This window comes from Epinephelus lanceolatus, chromosome 12, assembly GCF_041903045.1.
Source record: "Epinephelus lanceolatus isolate andai-2023 chromosome 12, ASM4190304v1, whole genome shotgun sequence".
Classification (NCBI taxonomy): domain Eukaryota; kingdom Metazoa; phylum Chordata; class Actinopteri; order Perciformes; family Serranidae; genus Epinephelus; species Epinephelus lanceolatus.
Window position 1 is genome coordinate 31,373,317 of NC_135745.1, and position 27,552 is coordinate 31,400,868.

General features: G+C 42.3%; 1 protein-coding gene across 1 annotated transcript in view; it reads right to left on the reverse strand.

Annotated features, from left to right (window-relative positions):
• Window positions 1–26,631, reverse strand: part of lingo3b (leucine rich repeat and Ig domain containing 3b) — a 51,824-nt gene extending 25,193 nt beyond the window's left edge. Inside the window, exon 1 of the mRNA XM_033650340.2 lies at window positions 26,150–26,631. The gene's annotated coding sequence lies outside the window, so the exon portion shown is untranslated. The remainder of the gene's footprint in view (window positions 1–26,149) is intronic.
• Window positions 26,632–27,552: the final 921 nt, after the last annotated feature.

Sequence of the window (27,552 nt, forward strand, 5' to 3'; positions counted from 1 at the left end):
GGAAGTGAAATCACGTCTTCCTCTCAGCGCAACGGAGCAGCCGCAGATTGCGATGATAGCTGGGTGATTGCTGCGAAGAAAAAAACATTTCCCTGAAGTCATCTCACCTGAAAGGCAACGGCCCCTTTTTCACCCTGTACAGCTCACCGTGTGTGTGTGTGCATGTTTGTGAGCGTATGTGAGTGTGTTTTTATACCCACTCGGTATCGAAAAGAAAAGAAATTAATTCAATTCTCCAGCTCGTTAGATAGGTGAAAGCCAAGTGGGGAATATAAAACCAAGACAGTTGACGCCTCCTCGATATTCCGCCAATAAGACTGTGAGAAGAAGTGTGATGAAAAGAAATTGAAGGGAGGAGATTGAACAGATAAGTGCGGAGCTGCATAATGTGACCACAATGTGAACGACTGATAGATTTGGGTATCAGGGGAGGAGATGATGGACATGGAGGACAGCAAAGAAGTGAATGTAATGGATGAAAGAGAAGGAGAGAGCGGGCGAGCAGGGGGGAGGTAAGAGGGACACTCAGTCTCACTCTGTCACTAATGATGGAGGAAGGTCAAAGCTATTCCACAGTTGAGAGAATCTAATGATGCAAATTGGGTCTGACGATCAGTCAGATGCCAGAAGAGAGGCCCAGGAATCCTGATGTTGCTTGATAATACATGGCGAGAAATTCTGTTTTTAAATATCCTCAGATTATAACACAAGGTGGCATTTTACTGAGTGAAAAGGCCACATCTGTCCGCAGAAGAAAAGAGGAGAACTTGTCTAATTTGCACAGCTGAATGCAGCCTGACTGGTACAAATATATAACTGTCTGTGTGGCAAGTAAACAGCGAGAAAAGGAATGAGTTGGAGAAGGACGGGGGAGGGGAGGAGTGTGACAGCTTTCCATCCCCAGTCTTTGAAGAGCAGCATGGTGCCGGATTCACATGGGGGAGAATTTACAATGAATATGTGCATAGCTTTGACCTGAATGCATAAACTGATTGCAAATGTATGTCAAATAAAAAAGACTCTAGCACAGTTTCTCATTCTATTTTCTAAAATTGCACAAGAGGAACGTGGAAAATGGAGGACCTCAGACATCAAATGATCCTCCACCATATAACATGACCTTTAGCTCTCAGTCAAGCAGCTGTAAATAAACCATATACCTAAGAAGGATGTTCATGTACAGTAGAAATGTGCGGTATAGGTACAAGGACGGGGAAAGCATTGCATATGCATACATGGCAGGGAAGTAGACGGCAGAGTAATTGCCGTGCTTCATGGATAATAGTGACCCTGTTAGCCCGAAAGCTCATTGGCTGCCCCTTTCTCTGATTCTGTCGGCGCAACCAATAGGAGCCGTCGCCACCGTTTCAGATGTGGGGATGAAGGGGCAGAAAGGGGGGGGGGGGTGAAACAGAGAAATAGAGGTGAAGGCTGGAAAAAAAAATGGGAATGGATGACGTGGAAAGAGAAATGAAGAGTGACAAGGATGGAGATGTGGAATAAAAGAAAGAAGGAGAGAGCTGAATCCTTTGTACTGAGGAAACAAAGGCGACAATCCCTGAGCACTGATAAAACCGTTCAGCTTGTGGTTGTACAACACCAACTGAGCGTATGTGTGAGTGTGTGCGTGTACAAGTGTGTGTTTGTGCTGCGCGGCTTTGTGCTTGTAAGAAGATGGGGCTTCACAGGACATTAGGTGATCATCACATTTCCTGGATCCTCTTCTCACCAGAGATCCCAGAGGAGGACAAACAAACGCCCATATACACACATGTATGTATACACACATATGGTTGTGAAGGCTTTGTAAACACTGCAGAGCAAGCTAGTGATAAGAAACAGATCATTGTGAGGAGGAGGAGGAGGAGGAGGAGGAAGAGAAGTGGGATCACAGGGGAGGAAGTTTCTGGAAAGGTCATGAAAGTGGTTGAACAAATAAGGGATGTTGGAGGAGTGAGAAGAAATAATGAAAATATGACAAACCAGAAGAAGAGAAAGGTAGATAGAGCTCTGAGCGATGAAGAGGTTGCCAGGTTTGGGGAGGAGTTCAGGGTTGTCTTGTTGATTGACAGCAGACTATCTGGAGTCACAGCACTGTGAGAGCCTCTATTAGCCTGTCCGTGTTTGTGCCTACCTACATGAGTGCACACACTCACTTTGACAGTAAAAGGAATTTCCAATCTCATAAAATCTGGATCATATTTTCATAGTTTTGGCTGACAATATTACTATCTGTATAAATGGCATTGTGCTCACTATCTGAATGGCTTAGATCTGTGAATGTGGGAACATCGCCATAAAGATGTCTGACTGAGCAAGAACGTGAAATGCCAAACAGGATTTGTTTTTGTCTTCATTTTACACCTTTGTTGGTGAGTCAACAGTAGAAACATGGCAGGAAGTGAGGGGGGAGTTAGATGGAGAACAACATGCAACAAAGGATTGGGCTTATAGGGGATTCATACTTGGTCGGCAGTGGGGTTTCTGCGAAGTGCTGTTCAGTTAAGTTGATTCAAAACACAAACACACATTAAACACACATTAAACATGGTTTAATAGAGACAATTTCAAACACAAGTACACAAATCGACTTCACTATAACTCGCAGCATTCACAGACAAAGCGCTTGTCTTTTGCTGGACACATTTTCATCACAAATACAACATGCTAATTAGAATGATCCTATGGCATTTTATATTATATAAAATTAGCTTAGTGGCTAGCGATCTTTTCATTTAACAAAAGTAAAGTTACAAAATTTGGCTCCATTATAACTTGCAAGGTTCACTGATGAAACAACTGTCTAATACTGAACACGTTTTCCAAACAAATATAACATGCTAACGTTATTAGCACAAGCCTATTGCATTTTACATTGTATAAATTAGCCTAGCCATGAGCGGAGATTTCCTCTTCCCATATGAAGCCAGGATAAATTAGTGTATTGACAATGCTTATGTCCTGCAGAATAGTGGAAAACAGTATTTGTCTGGGTCTTGAGGGACAGCGAATGTTTGCCCCCATCCTTTAAGTAACTTTGGGCCGAATTCACAAAGAATGAACTGCGGCCGCTGATAGCACCTTGAATTGCACTTCATTTGCACCCGCAGTTTGCTCCGTCTCAACGTCCTATTCACAAAGGATTGCAGGATTGCGCTAATGATATACCAGCGCAAACACGCCCACAAAGTTTGGGAGCTGAGTGCAGTTTGCCCCTGATTTGCCCCTGATTGCAATAAGCCACACATGTACGGCAAAGTATAAATGCTGGCTTTGCGCCAAGAACACCGTGGCAGAACAATGGCAGACTTTGTTTGGCAAAGTACTGAATACTGTATACCCTCATGTAGCCTAGTGATGTCTGCTGGTGAGTCAGTCTAACAGTGTCGGATGGGTTGAGGCTGTGGATGTGACCAAGTCTGCCCACTTTATCACTATTCCCTCTCACTTGTAGCTGTTTTTTTCGTTATCTTTGAATTTAATATGAATTATGGAACCGTTTGTTTCCCCCGTTTCGTAAAATAAATTATTGAAAGTTGCTTTTGAAGTGCGTGACAGAAGTGCGTTTTGAGAACGACCGCAGACTGTCACCTGTTCAACGCATCAATATCTTCGGATGCCATTAATGTAATAATGATTATAATAATAATAATGTCAAAATATTATTTACAGACTGATTTAACAGACGATCACTGCTGCCACGATCACTGGAAAGTCTGGGCGAGAGGCTTCCACAGAGGAGCGCCCAGTTTGCACCAGATTTCTAAAGACGTTATTTACTTCACTCAAACTGCGTGTGGCTATTAGCGCTGGTGTTAGTGAATTAGACGTTGTTTATCAGTGAGGCTCATTTGCATAGAAATGGCCAATTTTTCCACCAAATATATGCATATTACCTTATTTAAATACGTGCAAATAACACCGGAGCACCGAGACGCAATCTGCTCAGCAGCGCAGTTAGTGGAGCAGTTCACCCTCTGCGCGTGCTTTGTGAATTAGACGGTATCTGTTTGGTCCATTTTTACCAGTTTAGTGGCCGCAAAAGCCACGCAATCCTTTTGTGAATTCAGCCCTTAATGTTTAGTTTCAGTCATAACCCAAATGAAATGAAACAAATGGCAAGCTGTGTGCGGTGCTGGAGGACTAGGGCCCCCACAGGCTACCACCACCCAGCTCAAATAAAATGATTACACTGCAGATGAGTTAAACTCAGTGAGGTTCAGACAGGGCCCACATAATGGTGCTTCATGTGTCCTGTAAGTAGCTGGTACAGCCTCAAGCCTTGGTGTTGATTTTACTGGACAGATAATCTGGCCAATTTGTTGTTTTATTTGCAATCTGTCTTCATGTTCTCAGATCTCAGCAATTACTTCAGTGATTGCAGCATTATCAAAGCTGACAGAAAATGTGGCTAAAACTACAAAAATAAGATCCACATTGCAAGAAATTCCCTTTAAAACACACACCCACACCCACACACTACCATAGGGGATGATGTAGTTGGAACCCTGATCACATTACTGATAACTGATAGTGACATTTATCCTCTGCTCTGGAAGAATTGGCTACCGCTGGAGGAATGTCATTACCCAGCGCTAAAACCGGATAAGAGAAACCCTTTGCTACTGATTCATCAAATGATTTTTCTCCCAAAAAGCAGTTAGAAAGTGAGCGACGGTGGACGAGCTTCCTCGACAGAATATCAGAGCAGTCAGGGTCCTTGAGCTCCCAAAAGGAAGCTGTGGATCTCTGGCATTGAAGACACACAGAGATGATGGGAGTCCTCCCCGGGGAGCATCCGGTTAAAATTCAAGGACTCTCTCTGTCTCTCATTTTCGCTCCCTCTAATGCTCATCTCGCTCCCCCTCTCCCTCTTAGCGAGGTCACGGCTGAAAAGTTTCAATGATGCCCCAGGAGGCCTGGAATAACCATCCAAGTGTGCATCTGCATCCATGTGTGTGTATCCAAGCACATGATTGACCTTATGTGCACACATATCGTGTGTGTCTGACTTTTTGCCCATGTGAAGATCATGTATAGACGTGTAGGTGGTTGACCGCTCGGCGGCCTCTGTCGCACTCTCACAGAGTCATCAGATCCCTGGCTGCACCATTTTGCATCCCCAAACAGGCCTTCTGATGTGAAGCAATGAGCATGTTGGCCCCTCTGCTGTGATTTCCACTTCATAAAGTATCATGAAATGCAAACAGAGAGCTTGTGGAACTCCTTTTGGGGCATTCAATAACTGTCACTCCACATCTAAAACGGCAACGCATCGAGTGCAAGTCAAAGAGACAGCAAGCGCCCTGTAATGAGATCAATGGCTGTCTTTGAGGGAGAAAGCTGGTGAAATAAACTGTCTCTTGCATGTTATGCCATCAAAGCTATTCAGCAGAAATCTGCAAAACAGCATCCATAATCACCACTTACACACTGACAAACAACCTTCAGGATTGGCACTGGAAATTGCACAAACCTATCAACAAACATATTGTAATGACAGCCAAGAAAAAAAACACAACGAATGTACACACACCCCAACAATATAGAAACAAGCAGACAAAGACTGCGGCCGACTTTATCCAATGCCAATCCTATCCTATCTGCTTAGTACGCAGTCCTTTTCCAAGGACAGAGAAGACAGAGAAGAATCTGTTCTATCTTCATGTGATAGCAGAGTGAACTGGTGGGAGGAATGATAGAGAGCAAGAAGAGAGGGAGAAGAAAAGAGTGAGTGCTGCAGGAAAGGAGCTGACAGCTCGCAGTTCGAAAATAGCCTCCAAAATAATTCCTTTTTTTTTCTCCCTGATCCTAACTTCAACCACAGTGGCTGAATTATTTATTCTAGACCAATGACATGCAGAGACGGGGACAAAGAGTCATTGCTCTATTTTGATTCGCATAATAAATTCATGACTCGATGTTTAAAAAGAGGGGGGAGACAGTGGAGGGCTCAGGTCAGGTTGTGAGTGCCGAAAAGTGTGAAACAAGGATGAAACAGGAAGGAGCGGAGGGAGGGGAAACAGAAGATCGAGGAATAAAAACTCTCAAATGGAAAAGGATGTGGAGGGTTTGGAGGTAAATGCATTAAAGCAGCTTCTCGGTGAAAATCCACACACACATGAAGGTGCAGCCGACACGGCATGTTAACCCAGGATCAGCTGAGAGTGAAGCTGACAGGCTAAAAACCGAAAAGGAGAAGACTGAATCAACTGTACTTGCACAAATATGGGACTTTATTTCATGTCATATTCCAGGACTAGACATTTATGTATTCAAAACATCTCATATTCTTTTTGAATGTGACACTGGCTCCTACAGAGTGTGCTGCAGCGTGGGTTGTTTGTAGCCTTAATGTTGCTAGGCTAGCAAGTTTCTTAAAGTCCATTTATAGTGTGTTTATTTTAGGGTGAAACAGCCTTTAAAGTGTTTGGTTAGTTGAGTTTAAATTGCAGGACTTTCTTGTGGTTCATCTTTTGCCAAAACAGACATAAATTCTTGACAAGTAAAAACAAGTTAAAAGGATCTCCTGATGACTTTTCTGCAAAAACAGACCAAGATAAAATCATCTGTCAAACAAGCAAGACTTCCCACTGTCACAGATATCATGAAGAGGAGCTCAAAACAAGGGGGACTGCCCATTATTCTGACTCCTGCAATTATGGAGCCTCAATGTCCCCAATGATAAATATCTCATTGGACAGAAAGCCCATTTGTCTGAAAGCCTATTATCCAGCTTAATTATTTTGCAGAATGGCACCATTGTAGATTTCTACTACACATCAGACTAGCAAAATATCATTCAGAGTAGGACCTCACCGCCACGCCACCACACATTCTGCGTAGACGGCATCAGTGAACATAGAGATTGATACATGTCTTCTCATTTCTACTTGAAGCAAACCAGTTTAAATGAACAACGTTACACCAACGATGAATCCAAAAAAGCTGGTCTCTAGTTTGTTTCCATGCCATGTCATAATAAAGATAGAAGATAGCAGCTATAGACTAGACCAGCATCATGTTCCCTTGTGGGGAAAAGAAACGCAGTGTAGAAGAAAAACAGAAAAATTACAAAAAGCTGTTGTGGAGTGGATTAACTACAGCTTTCACACTGAGATTTAAGGCACATAATATATGTGAATATTCACTGCCATTGTGATGTTATACTTGGCCACTGTGTTTGGTCATTTATCTACTTTGAGAAGGGAAGAGTGAAGGGACACGATGGCGATCACCCTTAATTTATAAATGTACTTCAGGTTCAGGCAAGTTCGCAATACAGCTATTAGACATGTCCATTTATTTAACCAGACATGTCAAAATTAAAATCCAAACACACATCAAATTGCATTGTCATCAATAGGATCTTCAGCTTTCTATCACCCCAATGGGGGCATGGCTTTGACATTTTGTAAATTACCTGTGTGTACCAGTCTAACGTGCAGTGACGGCATTATCTGTCCTACTCTGCCTCTGACTGACTAATAGTCATTGCCTTTGTTGGTTGGGTTGGTTGGGTCAGACATGAAGACTGAGATTGGTTAGGGTTAGAGTAAAAATATCAGCGTAAGCCAATGAGAGGCAGAGTAGGACAGGTCATATCTTCGCCATATTAGCATTTTTCAGCATAATAATTAGCCATGTGCTTCTATTTAGGAGCATGCTCAGTCTATTTTTGGAGAAACTCCCCCTTTGGAGCAATGCACTTTTGTTTTCGGGATAATCTGCTGATGGAAGAATGGGCTTTGGGTCCAATGGGATCAATTTGGACTGTTGGGGCTTTGGAATTGAGCTGTAGAAACCAACATAAGAAACAGAGAAAGGGATTGTAACCACCTCAGGAGCCTGACAGGAGAGTGTGTAGATAAACAGTAAACCTTAAAAGTGGAATCAGTGATTCTGGAGAAAGATAGTTGATATCTGAACTCAAAGCCCAAAGAAATCTGCTATAATTCTCCTTTTATTAAAGGGTGGAGATCCTTATGACTTGATTAATTATCGTCCCATTTCCAGACTCTTATTCCCAAAGTATTTGAATCTCTTGTTAATGCTCAATTAAAACAGTTTTTATCTGATAATAATCTTTTCAGTGATTCCCAGTCAGGCTTTGGATCAGGCCATAGCGCTATAACAGCAGCTGTGCTACTTACTAATGATATAATCAAATTATTAGACAGTAAACAGCACTGTGCAGCTTTATTTGTTGATCTATCTACAGTGTTTGACTCTGTAAATCACAACCTGGTTTTATAGAGGCTTAGCTGTATAGGTCTTGGTGAGATGGCTCTGAATTGGTTTCAGAATTACTCATCTAAAAGAACACAGTATATTGTGGTAGAGAACTATACCTCAGCTTCACTAACAGTAAGCAAGGTGTCCTACAGGGATCAGTATTGGTCCCTATTTTATTTTCTATTTTTTAAAAATGACCTAGGTCATGGAATAAGCCTAGCTAAGATATATTTGTATGCGGATGACACAGTCTTCTATGCAGTAGCTGCTTCTCTGAAACAAGCCATATAGCTCCTGCAGAACGCTTTTCAAACTCAGCTATCTTTGTTAATATCAAAACTGGTCCTAAATTCAAGAAGACCAAATATATGAAGTGCAGTTGCACAAGCTCTAAGAAAGCTGATCCCACTACTTTAACACTAGAAGGTACATGTATTGAAAGAGTCACTTCTTAAAAATATGTGGGCATATGGTGTTTTGAGTACTTTTTTATTGTGCGTATTGAAAATCTCTCTTTTTTTTACGTTTAAAACAATATTTTCCTTTAGAGGCCAGGAGGAGAATTGTGCAATGTTCATTTCTGTTTTTATTAGACTATGGGGATGTCATTTACTTAGATGCAGCTTCATACATACACATGCAGCATTACGTTTTGTCACAAATGCAGGCTCACACACTCACCACTGCATTTTATATGAATCTTTAGGATGGTCCCAAAATGCACATGTTGCAATTCAGGGCAATATTAGGTAAACTACCTACTTACAGTGCCCTCCAAAAGTATTGGAACAGTGAGGCCAATTCCTTTATTTTTGTTGTAGACTGAAAATATTTGGGTTTGACATCAAAAGATGAATGTGGGACAAGAGATCAACATTTCAGCTTTCATTTCCAGGTATTTACATCTGGATCTGATACACAACTTAGAAGATAGCACCTTTTGTTTGAACCCACCCATTTTTCATGAGAGCAAAAGTAATGGAACATGTGACTGACAGGTGTGTTTTGTTGCCCAGGTGTCTCCCAATTCTGTCTCCCACATTGATTATTCAAACAATAAATAGCACTGGATGTCTGAGCTCAGTTTCAGATTGGGTACGATAGGTTTTGCCTGTGCAGACTGCATTTAGAGGTGGAACCAACATGAAAACCAGAGAGCTGTCTATGGGTGAAAAAGAAGCAATTGTGAATCTGAGAGAAGATGGACAATCAATCAGAGCCATTGCACAAACATTACCCATAGCCAGTATAACCATTTGGAATGTCCTGAAGAAGAAAGAAACCACTGGTTGTTCGCAGAAGACTTCATGAACAAAAGTACAGAGGCTACACCAGATGATGCAAACCACTCATTAGTAAGGCCAGGCTGGAATTTGCCAAAAGGTACAGAGATGAGCCTCAAAAATTCTGGGAAAAAGTTTTATGGACTGATGAGACAAAGATTAACTTTTTCCAAAGTGATGGAAAGGCGAAAGTTTGGAGAAAGAAAGGATCTGCTCATGATCCCAAACATACAAGCTCATCTGTGAAACACGGTGGAGGTAATGTCATGGCTTGGGCTTGCATGGCTTCTTCTGGGACGGGCTCTTTCATCTTCATTGATGATGTAACACATGATGGCAGCAGCAAAATGAACTCAGAAGTCTACAGAAACATTTTGTCTGCTAATTTAAAGAAAGATGCAACCAAACTGATTGGGAGATCCTTCATCATGCAGCAAGATAGCGACCCAAAACACACTGCCAAAACAACAAAGGAGTTCATCAGGGGCAAGAAGTGGAAGGTTTTAGACTGGCCAAGTCAGTCTCCAGACTAAACCCAATAGAGCATGCATTTTACCTGCTGAAGAGGAGACTGAAGGGAGTAACCCCCCAAAACAAACAACAACTGAAAGAGACTGCAGTGAAAGCCTGGAAAAGCATCACAAAAGAAGAATGCAAAAGTTTGGTGATGTCAATGGGTCACAGGCTTGATGCAGTTATTGAAAGCAAAGGATTTGCAACTAAATATTAATTCTCATTCACTTTAATCTATTTTAAGTTTATATGTTCCAATACTTTTGCTCACCTAAAAATTTTGTGTTCAATTACAAATAATGCTATCATCTAAGTTGTGTATCAGATCCAGATGTAAATACCTGGAAATAAAAGCTGAAATGTTGATCTCTTGTCTCATATTCATCTTTTGATGTCAAACCTAAATGTTTTCAGTCTACAACAAAAGTAAACGAATTGGACTCACTGTTCCAATACTTTTGGAGGGCACTGTAAATCTCAAGCCTTTTATCCTTTGATCCAGCAACTATTGCACTCGCTCTTCAAATCACATTCATTTAAATGCCCCAAGGTGCGCTCAGAGCTTGGTAAAACTGCTTTCTCTTCTTATGCACCCTGCGTATGGAATGAGCTTCAAAATGTTGGTACCTTAGAAGCACTCCCTTTCCTGAACACTTCAGTCTTTCAGGTCTTTCAAAGACTGCCCTAAAGGAAACATGTTGCTGCTTTATATAGTCCTTGACCTAAGTGGTATGTGTATGGATGTCACTGGTATGGCTTGTATTTCATTTCCATGTATTCCATTTCTTTTCCTGTTTCCCCTCATGTTGCTTTTATGTATTGTATGTGTTTTTTGTTTTCTTTTTTAAATGAAACTGATGATGTTGAATTTGCCGACATCTTGACTAGGACTCCCTGGAAGAAGAGATCTTGTATCTCCGTGGGACCTTCATGGATAAATAAAAGATAAATAAATGAATAAGTAGGCTGTCATGTGTCAGATTTACCGTCCTTCTCTACCACTGCTTTCCTCTGTCCTGTGCAGGAGCGCCGTTTCCCGTTTACAGAGCCAGGGCTGTGTATGAACATCAGATTTCTTTTCAGCACACACTCAGAACAGACAGCTAGCAGACCATGAGGAGATAGTCACTGAATTTGACAAAAAGCGTGTTGGATTAGAATCGCTGATTGCATCTTTAATAGAGGAACTGAATGTTTCACTTTTATGGAAGAGGAGGTTTTAAGAATGAGGATTATCTTGTCCTCTGGTGTAATAGTATCTTGGGGAAACTTTCCCAACAGGATTCATATAATAAATTGTTTTTTATCTCAAAAACTTTTTCCAAACCAGCTCCAGGAAAAAGGGGGGTCGTCTTATAATCGGGCCAGTACAGTTAGTTTGCAGAAAAAACAAGGTACCAGATAATAACAGCAGGAGGGACAAGAAGACGAAGAATAAGAGAAGCAATTTGCCACAGGCTTTTGTCCTCTCTAAACAAACAACAGTCACTTTAACAAGCAGCTGAAACACACTGAGTCAGGGGACACAAGACTCTACAGAGTCAGTCACGCAAGTTGGCCCACACTTACTCGGTTTACGTCTCTGAATGTAGACGTGCACATCAATAACGCAGCACTCGTTTCCGTCTTTGTTTTACCTTTCGGGTGAAACAGGAAGTTCTCCTCTCTCCTCTGGAACTTGTTTTCAATTACTTAAAAAATACCCTGACTGCCTCGCTAAAGGGCAACAAGTCTCGGACCAATTTAACTGGTGAAAAACACAGAGGTCAGCACGAAATGGAGCACATGATTCGACAGAGTTTTGTTGTATAAACGAGAGGAGAAGCCAAGCAAAGAGTGATTTCATTTTAAAGAGGCGACTAACCTTTAGCTCTGACGGACCTCCACAGATACACTATACATTTACACAGAGACTCAACTACTGGCCTCTTTATTATATGTGACAAATATAAAGGACAAAGCGACACATATGTGCTGGCATCCCCAAGTGACTTCCACATGCCTCCAGTCCTGCAGGGAGGGTGACGCACATGTGTGCCTCCCTGAATGTGTGTGTGTCTATGTGTGTGTATACACACACCAATGGTGAACAGTCCCCGGGCTTCTGCAAGCCTGTTTGTGTAGCAGTGAGGCAGAAATAATGTCTGAATCTGTGCTCCCTCAGAGGGAAATGTGTGTGTGTGTGTGTGTGTGTGTGTGTGTGTGTGTGTATAAAATAGGGGGTCAGTGCTGAAGGACATTACAGAAAATCTGTCCATCTACATTCACCCAAACAAATTATTCCCACAGCAGGGTGGAGAATGTTTAATGTGGGGGAAAAAAAGCACAACCAGATTAAAATGACAGATATTGTACTCTGACGATCATTGCATTTCAACATCTGTTAACGTCGAATTGAAATACAAACTATAACAAAGATAGAAACATGTATATTTGAAAATTGTTCTGGAAATCATTAAGATCGTTGAGAGCTTCCCACAGCAGCTGTTGATTAAAATTTAAGATCAGACGATGTTGTCTAGACACATTTTAAATATCTATGTAATGTAACTTTAAAGCTGGGGTAGGCAGAAATCTGAAAGGGGGGGGGGATGCCAGAATCTGAAAATGCAGCCTCCTCCTGCAGCTCTGACTTCTCTGTCCTGAGCCCCTCCCACCACCAGACGACCAGGCATTTATTTCATACAGTAAACTAAAGAGAAGAGAACTGGCTAGCTAATGTTAGCCACCCCACTGTCCCTTTGGACTGTTGAGATAGAGATGGACCTTCGATCAGTGGCTGTTGCGGTTGAATTTGGCCAGTGCAAACCCCCCAGCTCTGGGTGTCACAGTGAGCTGGTAGGTCTAACCTGTTAGCTGATTCACAGGGGAAATGGAGCTGTCCGATCTCTCAGAGCTGGGGTTTGCGCTGGCTGGATTTGTGTGGCTGCAGCCGCTGACTTATGGTGCGTTCGTTTTGTACTCGGAGGTCGGAAGTGGGAATGACGTCAACTCCGAGTTGACAACAGGTTTTGCATTCTAGTTGACAATGGTGGACAAGTCGGAAAAAAACATGGACGTTACCGTTCTACTGTTGGGCTAGCCATAGCCACTGTTAGCAATATCAGTTGATAACAACGCTCTATGTGGCATTTTGCACATACAGACAGCATAGCAACATGCCCATGGATAAAAATTTAACAGTATTATGGGTATGGCTGACCTAATGTAAAACAAAAAAGATAGAATTGCTATAAACGGTACTTTAGCAGAGTGTTTACTCACTATGTATGTGACCGGCAGCCATCATGAATTCGTAAGTCGGGGTTTTTTCCTCTACTCATAACTTAACAAATTACATGCAACGTTATTATTTTTCTTACTCACCAATGGTTTAAGTCACTGCATCTCCTGACAGAACAGTAAGGTTGAATTCCAGCCTGCATGCAGGGTTTTTCAGCCGAACTTTGTTAAAATAGAGCAGCTAATGTTGGAGTGAGACGCTCATCCAGCCAGGTGACGTTACGTTGTGTTTTATCTCGTAACAGCATTGTTTACATATGCCATGTGCTCTGTCTGCTGACCTGTATTTTCTCTGAAATCCAAATTATTTCCACACTGCTTGCCATCTGCCTGCCGCTGTTTGATAGTGACACAGACTTCTAAAAAAAAGCCTATGCAAAAGACGACAATATGGATCAATGTTTTCCCTTTGCATCGAAGATATTGGATCGTTGATCATTAAATCAATATATCAGTCCAGATCGATGGATCGTTACACCCCTAGTCACCAAAAGGCAAAACCATTTGCAACATTTGCTTTCCATCTCTGAAACGCTTCTCAGATATTGACATGTCTCATTTAGTTTACTGTCAGACTGTCTTGTAGACTCTTTTTTAAAAGGCTGTCTAGCTCTACTTTGGGATGCTCTGCAAATGCTCTGCAACATTCTGTAGGATTGTCTGCCAGTGAATCAGGCTTTCACCAAAGGAAAGTGCACGCACATCTCCATTTGTAGAACAGCAAACAGGAATACAGCCGAATGAAGTGATCAGACAGGCTTACGACAGGCGTCCCACAACCACAGATACTGGATCTGTTCTGTTTTTTCCCAGAGAATTTTATTTATTGATTGCTATCTGAATGTGAAGAGAATTTCAACAAATATAAGAAAAATAAATGTTAGAAAAATAAATAAATAAATAATTTAATAAATGTTAAAAATAAAAGTTGCCTACTTCAGCTTCAAAACAAGATAAACAAACACCATTACCATGATTTGAAATGAACTTTAAAGGTAATTTAATATCATTTCAGCTCTAATGCCAAAACGTTTCTTTCCTGACCCTTTCCTTCGATCTTTCATAGTGGGCAGCACATTTTAATTTCTGTAGGGAGCAGAGAGCAGTGTTCAAGAAATGATACTTGAATCATTAAAATCCAATTTGCAGGACCGGGTCACAACACTCCATCACGGCTATCAGCTGAGCCCTCCTCTCCGCATCGCAGGAAAACGTGGTTTGTGTTGCGCCTGAACAAACTGAGGGATCAGAGGAGAAATCAATAGCAATACAGCATTCATTAACAGAGTCCTTACGGATCAGAAAGCTGTTCATCCACTCAGAATCATGGGCGAAAGAGCGATGGAGAGAAACACAAGGGAGGGGAGAGGAGAAAAGTGAAGCGCACAAGTGAGACTGATTGACCTTATGTGTGTAAAGAGCACACACAGACACACACTTCAATAGTGCTCTTGCCTCAAAGTCATGCAGCTAAAATTAATGAATAACGTCCCCCCTGCCCTAAAGGTCTGTTGTACAGATGGCATTAGATGGTAATACACACACACACACACACACACACACACACACTACAGGCCATCAGGACAGTCATTTGAATAAGTAACAGCAAATTCGAGTGCAAATTTCAAACAACAGTAGGTTATCACATCAAACCAAACCAGCTGTTTTCTATCACACACACGTCTACCAGGCTGCTCTCGATACCTACGAAAGTAATGCACCACAATTTGTCAATATCCCAGTTAATGTATAACCCGTGTAAGCATGTGATCACATGATGCGCTAACAGGAGGAAAAGAAGAAATAGTCCGTGCAGGGAGGAAGGTTGGGGAGACGGGTGTGTCACAAAACGCAGGACTTTCCACCAGCAGAGTGATGTTCCAGACCGTGTGTAACCCAGTGAGCTCCGACTTATTTTAGATGTTACGTACATGGTGTCAGTGCTAGAGAAAGGTCTGGAATCACAGATTATCTTTCTGCCATAGGCTTGTGTTTGTTTCTTTAAACCAATCACAATCGTCTTGGGTGGCACTAAGCCCAGGATGCAGCAATGGTGCTCTCGCAAAATAGTGTCAGGGATGAACTTGTTTGGTGGAACATTTGGAGGAGGCGAGCACGGTCATTAAAATGGCCCCACAAAAGAAAACACCATGAGAAACATTAAGAGTCATATGTCACTGTGTGATTCATCTTTTAGTGATAAACGTGATTTGATAATCTGGTGAAGCCTGACTATGCTTTTTCTCTGGAGGAGCTCACTTAACCCCTTACAACTACTGACAATCCACTGGCTGCGTGTAGCTTTAGCAGAAGATTATTACGACAACATCACAGAAGCTCTTATGAAGTGAGATGCATCAGTACATTAGTGAAGCCACTGTCACTGGTGCACGCCGCTGCTAGAGCTGAAAGACAAGGTCAATCAACTCCAACTGGCCACGTCAGAAAACAAATCAACATTGGACATGAGAGTCCTGCAAGACAGAGTCCGGGCTTTTACGAGGTGCATTCACAGGTTGTTTTATTCATTGTTGATCTTTACAACAATTCACAGAAAGAACAAAGCAGGCATGCCTTTTTGCCTGATCCGAACCTTCATCAAAATGTGCATTTTTCAATATGTAAGTTGTTAGCTCGGAGGGTGTTGTTGTTGTTTCCCTAGTGAAGGGGATTTGGAAATGGTAACACGCAGATAGTGGTTGAGAAGGGAGAATGTCAGCCAAAATTAGTGACCCAACAGCAGGCTCATAGCTACAGTTTACATCTAGTGAGACCGACAAAGTAAGTCATCACCATGTTTCTTTTCCTGAACATAACTAAACCTAACCTACGTAACTTTACATTCGTATGTATCATCATTCATGGGGCGCTAATTCATAGGATATCATACAAAGCATGTGCACACAGCAGAAGAAGAAAACAAAAGAGTAAGAGAGACGAGCAAAAGTACAGTGAGGAAAGTAAAACTTCTGCATCCTGCATGCGGTCATTAACCGAGCTGCATTATTTAACGTAAGGTGATAGTATTTAACCTGCATTAACATTCAATTAACAGAAGCAGATATGGGTGCACTTTGACTCACACTCACCCACACACATATATAAAGGTTAATTTCCATGACCTGCATTAACATCTGCGGAGGGACAGGAAGCACAGGTGAGCGAAGCCACACACTTCATGACCCACATCAACATTTAATGCAGTCTGAGAAACATGAGTCTTTAATTCAAGCAGGGCAGGTAATGAGAGGTCTGCCACACACACATAAACACACACACACACACACAGTTGGTGGACTCAACTCCTCTCATTGCAACAGGTGATAAGAGGTCACTGACACGGTCTCACCTTTCCTATTGATATTTCTCATCCAGCCAACACCCATAATCACAGGTAATATTTAGTGGATTCTCAAACTCTGGGCCGACTGCCAGTGAAAGCGACCTTCGATTGCTACCACATTCTCCTTCTGTAAATATAAACTGTTTTTTCTTACTGAATTTGACCTTCAGAACCAAGCAACAACTACACTTAAAAGTCTTTAATTCACCATTGGACCATGAACAGGAAAAATGAGGCTGACAAGACCATGACCAACCTTACGCCAAACTCCAAAAGACTTCGTCCAGGCTCACTCAACAGCTCAGCAACATCTCCATCTGCCCCTGTGATGACATCATGCTGCATTGACAATAAACTCACTGGAATCGATGTCCAAATCTCTTTGATCGCGGTACTGCACAGAGAATTCCAGTCTTTAAGTGGCAGCCTGGAATTCAGTCAACAACAAATAAAACACTGCAACACTTTGTTAACAACCTTACAACCCAACTCACTTTCATCATGGCCAAAAATAAATCATGAAAGCCGCTATTCTTGACCTGAAAGTGTGTAGCATGAGAAACCCTAATAAGCTTCTAATTTAGGTCGCATGTTTTAGTAAGAGGTTGTAGCAAATCTTGTTTTGCGACTGTCTGTGAATATAAGACCAAAACCGGTCACAGCATAGTTGGGGAAATTCAGAAGCAAAATGTTGGTCAGAGAAGGATGTAGATAAACAATAAGAGAAGACTGGCTCTTCACTTTTTTATGTTAAGATCGTAAATAGTAGTGATCCGTTAAGTTTTGCACCGGCATCTGTAGTGGGGATGTCATGAGAACCGATTCTTTAGAACAAAGTTGATGTCAAAATTCTGAAAACGTGACTTTTTTCCCAGTACTGTAGGTCCCGTAGGTACTGACGATGCACTTCTTCCGGGCCTGATGGGGCAGCATATATACGCCTATAAGTGTTCTGGTCTGCTGGTAAGTGGCAAAGAAAGAAGACGAATGACTACCAGCACGGTAAAACAACAACAACACGTGGAAGACGGCAACAAGTGCAACTGCTCCGCCTCGATTCGTAGAAAAGAAAACTGTTTTTTTTCTGAGGCCTAAAACTTTGGGTGAAACGTTGCCACTGTCACTTTCTATCCTGTCGTACAATTTCAGTGGAGGATGGGTTGGACCTATAGCCTACCTCAAAGACCAACCATCACATCTTACATGTACACGTGTTGAACAACAACAATGGAGGAGAAATATGTTACTATATGGCCTGTTCTCATTCCGAACTCATCAAATACCACTGCTTTGTCAGTGACTTTGGCATCAGACACCAATACCATGAGCCACCTTTTGTGTTGATATGATACACCGCCAGTCGGCCAGTTAGTCGAATGGCACCTGTTAGAGCAGTATGATACGCGAAGGGTGGTGTCAGTTCACAACACAGCCAGACAGCGTTGGTAACCACATACTATAAGGAGCTGGAGAGTCCCTACAGGGCAGGTAGGAGGGGTAGTGGATGGGTCCAAGAAACCCTGGAATAACCCCTTGAATAAGGAAAATCTGTGTTCACTTCCTGTATGGGCCAAACCGTGATGTTTTTTCTAAACCTAACCCTGTGCTTTTGTTGCCTTAACCTAACCCATGTGATGCTGGCGATGTTACGACATTGATTGCGGCATCTCAGAACATCAACAGCACAGAAAACAGCAGACACCTAGCACGTACAGTAATATGTAGACATATTACATAAAACAGCACTTCAAAAGCTCTGTACCAGAAATTCACTGTACTTCAAAACCAAATGTGTTTTTTTTTTTTTTTTTTACAAACTTGACAAGTTTATGAGTCACTTGCAGTCCATTCAGAATGGACCCGCGGACCACTTTTGGACCACGACCCACCAGTTGGGAACCACTGCCGTAAGCTATATATTAATAATCGTTTCCTCACCCACAAAATCTCATGAATTCACACAGAGTAGTACTTTGTGTTCGCGGCCGATCATCAGGGATCAAAAAACATTTTTTTATTTAATTTAAATGTTTTAATAAAGCAGTGTGTGTTTAAGTATGTGGGTAGTACTGACTACCAAATTTCTGGTACATGCCAAATCTGCAGTTTGAGAATCAGTGAAATTCCATTTAGACATTGAGCAGAGAATTCTAGAGTACTCTTGCCAGCTAGCATGGCAGTGTCTGCTCAAGGCCTTGCTTGAAGGTCAATAAATTGTCTGCTTTGGTGTCTCTATTGTAAGAACCAAACTGGATTTTTCACTAAGGTAGTGAATTTTCTGACTTTTTTTTACTCTGCTTGTAAAGGCAGTTTGATAATAATGACTGTTGGCAGAGTGTAACATTAACTTCAGTTATGTGATGTTGTGGAAAAAGGGCTGTTTTGTCTCAAAAACTTTATTTTTCTGCTTGAACAAGAAACCTTACTAGGGAGGCTCAGAGTGAGGTGTCAAAATGAGACGCTTTCTTCTGAATAAGACAAAGCCATAGAGTAACTGTACACAATCAAATAAAAGTTCTTAAACAAAACATATTTGCATTTGACAGAGAAAGCCCCAAAGACAGTGAAATGAGAACATTTTGTTGCTTCAAATGAATCTGCACCTGACTGAGCAGTCTCCCGTCACAGTGGGATTGAACTCTTTAACAGGAAGATGGGATGGACAAACCTTCAAGGACTTTGTATTTCTGAGTGGCTAAGATTTCTATAATTTGAAAAGATTCAATCATCACCAAATTCAATCTGACAGTTTATTTTAAAGAGACTGAGAATGACTCCGGGGATGGTTGTGTCTGACTGAATAATGAGGCAACACTAAATGCTAATTCATTATGAGCGTTAGGCGAGAGATACCAGATGACCTTAAAACTCTATCAGACCATAGCAGCCCACAGAGAGAGAGACGGAGAGTTACAGAGGCAGTCAGACAGACGGCAACCGCAAGTGGAAGAATGAACAACAGAATGTGAAGGCACGGGGGTCACGTCTGAGAAAATGCAGCCAGGAAAGTAAATTAAAGTAAGCGAAATGAAAAGTGAAAGGGCAGAGTGATGAAAACAGGGAAAGTGTGAGAGTGAATCGTTTAACAGGAGGGAGGGAGTAAAAGAAAGGAGGGGAAGAGGAGGTGTGGAAGAAGGTCAGGGGGTCGTAATAGAGCAGTGAGACAGCAGAGGAGTCGTAATTCCCACCTGCTGGCTATATGCCCCAAGACAGGAGCCCACTTGTTCATTATTGACTGGGATCATGCCCTTTATTCCTCACTGTACATGTGCAACAACAGCAGTGGCAAGCGGGTAAAGGAATACTTCACCCTCCAAATGACCTTTTGTATATCAATTACTCACCCTGTGTTACACTGAATTTAAGAAGAAAACACGATTTGTCTCACATGCCTCTGGTGATATAAGGATCCAAAAACAAAGAACATTCTTGATGAATTGAAGTCAAAGGGGTCTGTGTTCAAAAACAGTAAAACAATATCAAATCATCTATCTAAAAACTCTCACACAGCTCCTGCAGTGTAATCCAAGTCTCATCTGTTCAATCACATGCTCAGTACTTTCCAAACAGACAAACTTTTCCGACGGGGAGCTGAACTGAAAGTGAAAATTATCGCTGCTCTCTTCAAAGCCAGACTCCATTGACAAAAACAGTAATTTTACCTTGATGAATTACAGGAGCTGCTGGTCTACCACTGCCTCGACTGATTGATTTGTTTGTGTTATCGTGTGACTTTTATTTTTTTAAGGGTTAATTTAGATCCACCAAGGTCACACAGTGACACAAACAAACCACTGATCAATGCAATGGTAGGTCAGCAGCTCCTGTGTTCAGCAATGTAAAATTACTGTTTTTGTCAATGGAGTCTGGCTATGAAGAGAGTTACAATACATTTCACTTTCAGTTCAGTTCCCTATCAGAAAGGACTGTCTGTTGGGGAAGTACTGAGCATACAATTGGATAAATGAGAAATGGATTTACTGCACGAGTTGTGTGGGAGTTTGTAGACAAGATACTTTGGACCCCTATGACTTAATTAATGTTTGTTTGTAATTAATGTAAAGTTTCTCAGTTTTTAAATTATTCGTTCACCATGGAGGCATGTGAAAAAACCAAAGTACTCGTCGTGAAATCAACTTAACATAGGGTGAGTAACTGATATATAAATGGTCGTTTGGGGAGTAAAGGATTCCTTTAAAGCCCTAATGACCTCTGCAGACACAGTCATGATGTTGTGCTCAATGACACTGGAAGCAAGACCATTAAATTTAGTTGTGTGAGTGACCTCTGATGCAACCACGAGGCTCTGCACTGTAACTCCAGTTTAATAAACACTGGTGTTTTATTGTGTGTGTGTGTGTGTGTGTGTCACCAATCCAGCAATCTATTAGCAGCAATCCTCCACACTGGGCATCCTTTAAGACCCTTGGTGCATTTTCTCAAGGTCAACCATCAACCTCACACACTCACACACAAACATGCTTGTGCACACACTGAGATCAAAAGCCCCTTCAACACGCCCACACACCCCCGGTCACCTTCCCAATCAAATCCTCTCACCACGCAGCCCACAAGCTTCTTCTCTCCTCTAGCAGAAACATCACGCTCTCATTTTTCTCCCTGAGGTCTTAACCTTCTGTGTTTTAGGAACTCCCATGGTTCCTGAACTCCTCATTCTGCTGAGGCGTTTAAGCCTTTAAGGGAAATTCTGGTTTCGCACAACCTGTCTTATTTTCATAGCTCTGACCATTATTCCTTTCGGTTATAATAAAACTGAACTCAGCAATTTAATATTGCTTCAAAGAAGTCAGACAGGGCAAGAATCCCGAGCACTCAGATGATCAAACAGGTTTTGAATGGAATTAACATGGTGGAGATGTTTGTGCTCTTGATGCAGGGCTTAGCTGCTATAGGTTTTAAACAAACTCCCACGTTATAAATATACATTTGGAAGAGAAAAAGAAGGCAAACTCTGAGATTTATGCCCGAACTGTCTGGACTTCGTGGTTCAATGTATTGGATGAGTCATATGTTCCATATACTGTGAAATCATAAATGTCCATGACCTGTCTGACACGCAGCGGTTTGGTTAGTGCACCTCTAAACATAAACAGCACAACAACGCAGAGCTTTGCATTCTTACTGCTAACTGCCTGATCCTGCATATGTGCACATGAACTCTGAATCTACCTTAAAACTGAAGTAATTGATTTATGATCCAACAAGCTGTTAACACAACATTCCCATATTAGGTTGTTGCGCGAATGTGTTAGTTGCTTATTTACATATCGAGCAGACGTGAAGCAACAATATTTGGAGCTGTGTTTACATATGCAAGTCCAATCCTTTGAGTTCTGTTGATCTACACAAACTCCTGAGGAAAATATTGGGCTCTTTAGCTGCTGAATTCTCCACTGTGCTCACCAGCTAGTCACTAACATTGTCCGCCAGCTATCTGGTGCCGAGCAGTAAGTGTTCAGTTGTTTTATTTTTAGAGGTTTGCCACTGAAAACGGACGAAAATGAGGTTGATATGAGCCGTGAAAATGAACCAAATCATTAAAGCTGCAGACCAAAATGACCTTGAAGAAGGCCATAAGCTGAACCACGTTGGTCTCACAAGTGTTGCTGGAGTTTTGACCTCTTCTGACTTTTTTTCTTCTCCATGCACTTTGAACAGTGTTGTGCACATTCACACTTCACAAGAGCAACCTCAACGGATTTAAATCAACTAGTTTGCGTTAATATTTCAGTATTTGAATTTTGGACTAAGTCTGAAGTCCCAACTCATCAAATACTGCCGCTTTGTCAGTAAACTCTGCATCAGATACCAACACACAGTGGCAGTGTAATATGCAGAGGGCTGCGAACTTGTCAAGTACTTGTTCAGTGGATGTCTTTGTCAGACACCAATGCACAGAGACGCTCTTCGAGGTGGTATGATACACACTGGGTGGTGTCTACTCATGAAGCCTGTAGCAACTGCCAAAGTATAAAGAGTGAGAAAGTCCGTAAAGGGCAGGTGGGAAGGGAGGTGGACGGGTCATTAAACACCAGAACAGTATCAGTATCGTGTTCTAGTATGTGTGAGATGCTACATTAGTGACACATGTCACATGACATGACATTACGTTAGTAAGGCCTGAACTTATTTTAAGCCAAACCATGACTTTTTTTCTGAATCTAACCACATCCTTTTTTTGCCTAAACTTAAGGAATAAACCTAAAAGTGAAGTCTTTCAAATGTCTGTTTTTTTTAAAAAGACTGTAAGCCTGTAATGAGCAGACACTTTACATTTCCTTTGAAAACGGAAGTGTAATTTGAAAAGACACAATGCATGTAACAAGCATCAGTTGTGTCACTTTTGGACGTTCACGGACAAAAGGCTACCTAGCACCGGCTGCGTATCATGCCGACGTTAGAGAATGGGTTGTTTTTGTTCATGCCTTCTGTTTTTTTGAAAGTAAAATAAAATCTTGTGATCATCATTTGCTCACAGAAATTTCCCAAAACTGGTCGGATGCTTCAGCTCGATGTGTCGCTTCAAATTTCAAACTTTTTTTTTTTCCAGAACTAGCAGGAACAGTTGCATGAATGTAATATTCTTCCACTGGAATCTGTTCTTTTTTCTGCATAAAAGTCCATCAAATATCCATGTGAACTGGCTCCAGTGGTACCTGTAGCTGTGCTGTCAGAAGTGCCATTAGTACTAACCATGCCAGGTGCCCTAAATCCTCAGGTGATATAAAATGAGCATTGTTAACTGTCGAGAGAGTGAACAATGCTCATGGTCATGTTCATAAGTTAAAAACTGATGTGTTCAATTCACTGTTCAACAAAAATATCAGCATGTTCAACAAATGCTCTCCTTAAGTGTGTTCATTCACAACACTGACCTTGAAAGTAGGTGAAGCTGTGCAAGGAATCACAACTGTGTGTGGGCCGTAAAACCAAACAGTGTTCAGAAAGACGCTAAAACACTTGGTTAAGGGGGGATAATTCTCTGTGGTTTCATCGCTGCCAGTGACACCTTTTATTTTACACATAGTTACTTCATACATTAATATAAAAATATTGATCAGAGCAACTTTAAATATTTTTATGCTTAACAAATGTGTGTCTCGGGCTGTGCCAGGGCTGTTTTTGAATTCAGCCTGTGTAAAGCTCTCTTAGTATCACATGAAAAGAGCCATGCTACAAAACAAAAAAAGGTGAAATAATTGTAAAAACATGGACCAGTATTCTGACTGCATTGTACCGGCGGGACCTGTCTGCACACAGTTTCCCCGTGAGGGGTTATTACCAACATTTTGAGTGTGCTCACCTGCAGTTTTACATCCAAATTAAGTTAATCTGACTAACATATTGGCTGGTTTGCCAACTGTGTTACGGTCTGACCTCTCCTGTTACTCCCCCATGTGAATAAAACATCATCATAACTGACAGGAATAATAGCCAAAACTATAACAAATGACCCAACTTGTAAGAAGGCAGAATTTTCCTTCGAGCGAAATGTTTTTATAAATAAATCAAACACCCTCTGCTTCCTTTGGTGATCAGCGTCTCTCCCTCTCTCTCCGTCTCTCTCCACCATCTTTCCCCAAGGGTGGCTAAAAACTATCACTTTGTCGCTGTGTCCATTTACGGGAAAAAGACATCAGCAATCAGCACCTGTCGACGCAGAGGCCAAACATTTTCACCACATTCTCCCATTTTTCAGTCACCGTCTGAACTCTTTCTTTTTCTATGACTCTTCACCTTATTGCATTATCGCCTCGATTTCCTTTTAATGTCTCTATTCCAGTCTCCCTCTTTCTGTTAATTATGTCCCCCTCGCCTTATCCGTCTCATCAGTGATTCTTCAGTGCCTTATTTCTACCTCCATTCTGTCCTTTCACTCAATTTTACAGGCTTGGCAGCAGAAAGGACAGTGATGCTATCCTTCAGGTAGCTGTCACACTGCTGCGCTAAAAGGGTTATACTGGTGTGTGGGAGTGTGGGGTTGTGTTTATGTAAATATGTCCGTTGCTGCGTGAGTTGTACTGTTGTAGTAGAGAGTTTATAAAGTGGGATCATCATCAGAGATGATTAAGGAAAGGAGACAGAGGAAAAGGGAACAGAGGAGGCTTGAAAGGCAGGGGGTTTTAGATACAGGAGTGAAAGGAATCAGCAGGAAAGAAAAGTTGTGATTGGAGGGGTTTGAGCTCTCTGGCAAGTCTTTCCTCTCTCAGACACCAACAGCAAGTTTGTCCATATGCTGGGAGCAATGTGCCCGCCAGCTCTGTCTGGGTGAGGGTTTTTTTTGTTTTGTTTTGTTTTTAGGGAAGACGAGACTGCGAACAGCGATAAAGTTAGAAACCCAAACAAGTTAATGAGGAGCGGGAAATAATGAGCTGATTGCATGATTAGAGGCATAATTCTTCCGCACACTGAAAAGCCCCCACAGCTATTTCCTATTTACATATCATTTCTAGATCTACGAGAGCAGCAATAATATGAAGTGGCTGCTGTGTTTAGGCGTCATGGAGGTCGCTCTTTGCTCAGGTTGGGGTAAAGAAAACGGCCACGAAATCACCAACCATCCTTCACTTTGATTGTTGAAAAGGCGGACAGAAAACTAACCAGCCATGCTGTCCGGAGGGGCAGAGTCAGGTAAAGGTAATTGCTCAGCAAGAGAATGAAACAGGAGATAGGATCAGGAGGAAAGCAAGAGAGGTGACAGCCTATAATTGGAAACAGAGAAAGGAGGAAGATGGTGGAAGAGGAGGAAGAGAGGGGGGGGGGGGTTTAGATGGAGAGAAATAGGAGCGGCTGGCTGATACACCTCATGCAAACCTGCTGTCATAAGCCATATGCACTCTGTCACAACGTGACATAACACATGGCCACACATGTCATGTTACTGCACATGGCCTCCTGCAGTGGGTAAGCAGAGCTATACATGTCTCTGACCAGAGTGCACAAACAAGTCCCGGCTTCAGCAGCTACACAAGTTACGCCTCTCAGATTTTTCTTGTCGTGCGCAATTTATGACCGCAAATAACTCATGCACAAAGTTAATGTCATGAGCAATGTTACAGCCACACAAACAAGTGTTTAGAGTGATTGTTTAATTTTTCCGGTGACGTGAGACATGGCAACATTCCACCAGTGGAGGTTTATTTACATGCATCACTCTGACAGCTTACGAAACCCATTACGAAATGCCTCCAGTGCTATACAATAATGTAATAACAGGATGTAGATGGTAAAGCATGACCACGCACACTCAGAGAGACACACACATAATCTCTCCTCCTCATCCTCTCTCCTTTGCTGCAAGTATCTGAGGGCAAGTAGGGAGACTTGTCAGGGTGGGTAGTCGTCAACCCCAAAGATCTGCAAACACGCACTGTTGCGTTTCAAGTGTTTCCGAGCTCTATTGGTAAAAACACAGCCACCATTGAGGATAAACGCGTGTGTGTACGAGTGTGTGTAGTGTATGTGGACATACCCAGGACTGAAGCGTGGTCCCTGATGCCTCCTCATCTGTCCAGCTGTGTGCGTATGTGAATCTATTTTCCTATCCTCTTGGCCCACAAGTTGCCGACCCCGCTCCACACGTGCCAGCCCTCCGTTCCTCAGTCTGTCTCACTCTCAGACCCTGGCATCAGCAGCTGTACCGAACCTGCCACTCATCCCCCTCTTTTCTCTCCTGCGCCCTCCCTCCCTCCCGCCGGCAGGCTCGTTTGTGTACACACCTCCTTTCACTCCCTGTTGGTTATTGTCCCAAAAATATGATCCGGGCGCTCACAGGAGGGGGGGGGGCTCATGTGAAATTGTCCTCTCCTTCAGACAGAGCTCCTCAGCGGGTCAGGGCGCCCTCCATCTCCCCCGGCGTGGATGTGGGATTATGAGAGAAGAGAGGGAGGATGGGGAAGGAGCGTGCTGTTGCTGTAGCTGTTGCCTCTGCCTCCTTCAGTGTGAGCGCCTCTCTCTCGCTTAGCATGCTTTTCATCTCTCTCTCTCTCTCTCTCTCTCTCTCTCTCTCTCTCTCTCTCTCTCTCTCTCTCTCTCTCTCTCTCTCTCTCTCTCTCCAGCTCTCTCACTCTTTATCTCTCACTACCCCCCCTCCCTCCCGTTTCTCAGTCACTGTCTATCTGCTGCTGCTCCGGCTGTTTGGATTCACAATTCAGTGGGCTGCCGGGCGTACGGCTTAGGGAGTCTCTTTAAACTGCCGGGCAGGAAGAAAAACGAAGAGACTGAAAACACAGATTTTGGAGGCGGAAAAACCAGGAGTGAGGAAGATCACGGCATTTTGAGCCTGGAGGAGAGAAAAATAAATTATAATTTAAAAACAACCTATTAAGTGCTTTACAAAAGACAAAACCAAGTTCAGGTTACGGTTGAATAAATATAGGCTAGATAACATGCAATTTAACACAATATTAAAACAAACGTAATAAAAGCACAAAGTGACATTTCACCAGTTTGAGCTATTCATCATCATCATATATCATTTATAAGAGCCTGGTCTCACTCCGAAGTCGTTAAAATCCGGCGCTTGGGCAGTGATTTGCGGCATCAGAAACCAATGAAAAAAAGGCGTCCTCTAAAGTCAGCATGATACACAGCCGGGTGCCGTTATAGTTTAACAAAGCCTGGCGGTGTCAGGGGGAAACGCGGTGGAACAAGGACCAAAATTAAGGCGCCGAAAATCCAAGTGGTGTGGATGGGTCCAACAAACATCGACTTTCACCTGAGAAAACGGTGTTTGTGTCCCATAAGATTCTGAAGTCAAACCCGGTTCTTTTTTGCTAAACCCACCACGTGTTTGTTGCTGAAGGGGAAAAAAAGTCAATTCGCATTGTTGTACTGACATAGTGCATGTATTTTGAAAGAGACTGTATGCAAATG